This window comes from Coenobita brevimanus, chromosome 103 (assembly GCF_032717465.1).
Source record: "Coenobita brevimanus isolate Jiangsu-jjx chromosome 103, ASM3271746v2, whole genome shotgun sequence".
NCBI classification, from domain to species: domain Eukaryota; kingdom Metazoa; phylum Arthropoda; class Malacostraca; order Decapoda; family Coenobitidae; genus Coenobita; species Coenobita brevimanus.
The window spans coordinates 9,785,158-9,787,097 of record NC_137056.1 but is presented as its reverse complement, the minus strand read 5'-3'; the positions used below and the strand labels follow the sequence as shown (position 1 = coordinate 9,787,097).

At 41.5% G+C, this 1,940-nt stretch overlaps 1 non-coding gene across 1 annotated transcript; it reads left to right on the top strand.

Moving 5' to 3' along the window:
• Nucleotides 1-1,076: 1,076 nt before the first annotated feature.
• LOC145415821 (5S ribosomal RNA) lies at nucleotides 1,077-1,195 on the top strand. Its single transcript, XR_013900129.1, has one exon. It is a non-coding gene; the product is annotated as a 5S ribosomal RNA (ribosomal RNA).
• The last annotated feature ends 745 nt before the right edge of the window (nucleotides 1,196-1,940 follow it).

The following is a 1,940-nucleotide window of genomic DNA, read 5'->3' as shown; positions in this document are numbered from 1 at the left end:
CTTGCCCTAGCCATCTTAAATTGGCCCAAAATTTACCAAATAATGACACAAGAAAAAACTACTGTAACCAATGTGAAGTGTGTAGGTAGACCGGACCATCACCTAGACCATACCATCACCCGGATCACACCATCACCCGGATCACACCATCACCCAGATCACACCATCACTCAGACCACATCACCCAGATCACAACATCACCCAGACCACATCATCATCCAGACCTTACCATCACTTCACACCTAAGCAGTCATGTGGCTCATTCTGTGGCAGGTACATATTTGCAGTGACAGATACTAGTGCCATGTCTGGTTATGGAAGTGCCCACATCCTTCATTGTGATGGAAAAACCATAACTGCATTTGGTAACTTAGAACCTAATTATGCGCCTACTCGGTTACAGGCGATCAGTTTTATGAGAGAACGAGTTAGAGGTGTGCTGACTGCATAGTACTATACTCGATTGTTTTCCAGCTGATAATCCACGTTCGTGAATGTGGCACCTGCGCACTTGTGCTGCATGATTGGTTGGTTTCAGTTTCTTACCTGAAGTGTCATATTTACAAAAAACAGTTGTACCTTATATTCGGTGGTGGCGACCATCATCCACTCACTTGATGTAGTGCTGCCTACTTCTGCCTTAGCCTTTATCATTCTTTTTCTGTGCCTGTCCTCCTCTCTTCCTATTTCTCCCATCTTTCCTGTCACTTCTTATTGCTTTTCTTTCCTTTACAGGTGGCTTTACATTGAGTGACAAGCCAAATGGTTTCCTGTAAGCCAAGAAACTATTTACAACGCTGGGTGGTAACCATATAACCAAACCATACGTGCTCCCTACATGTCAGCAAGTGAGTTGGTGGAGGGTTAGTGCCCCTTCCCGTAAAACAACTAACTCAAAGTCAAATGGTCACCCCTTACGGGATTATGGCGTCTGGCAATAGATGGATAGATAGACCTTATATTCCAATTCTCGTAAGTGCAGTTTTGCATTGTCACTGTACTATACAAACAGACATGAAACAAGTATGTATCTGTGCCTCACCCAAATGGACAATGAATTTGAGAAAGCTGAATTAGCCAACGGCCATACCACGTTGAGTACACCGCTTCCCGTTCGATCAGCGAAGTTAAGCAACGTTGGGTCTGGTTAGTACTTGGATGGGTGACCGCCGGGGAACACCAGATGCTGTTGGCATCCCTACGTCAAGTGGGGTTGGTGGAGGATTAGTGCCCCTCCCTGTAAAACAACTAACTCTAAGCCCTTGGCCACCCTGTCTGGGATACATGGCGTCTGGCAATGAATGAATGAATGAATGAATTTGAATTGAAACATTTATTGTTATAAAAGGTACAGAGTTGTTGCATCTCTAATAAATAAATAAATATATATACAGTACTTACAGATATATGTACTTATGGATAATATGGGCAAAGGTATCGCAGCAATGGAGTAGGTGTGATCCATAATAAAGTCTGACATCTTGCGAGATGAGACATCTTGTTTTTCCCGCCTGGCTGTCTCTAGTGCCACCCCTCCCCCCCATCCTCTGTAACGACTATTCCATTCGCCTCCCCACTTCCACCACTTTAACACTGACAGAACCGCTAATTTACTTAGAATGGTACTATTGTCTAATGTAACAAGTGCCTAAGTATTAAGATATTTTTTATTTGCACTTACAAAGCCAAATGCATTAATTTTTTTAAAAATATAGGGAGATGCAACAACTCTGTACCTTTTACAACAATAAATATTTCAGTTCATATTCAACTTCCTGAAATTCATTGTTTGTTTGGGTGAAGCAGAGATACATACTTGTTTCATGTCTGTTTGTATAGTAGATTGACAATGCAAAACAGCATTTATTAGAATTGGAATGTAAAGTACAAATGTTTTTTGTAAATATGACTTTTCAGGTATGAAATTGAAACCAACCAAT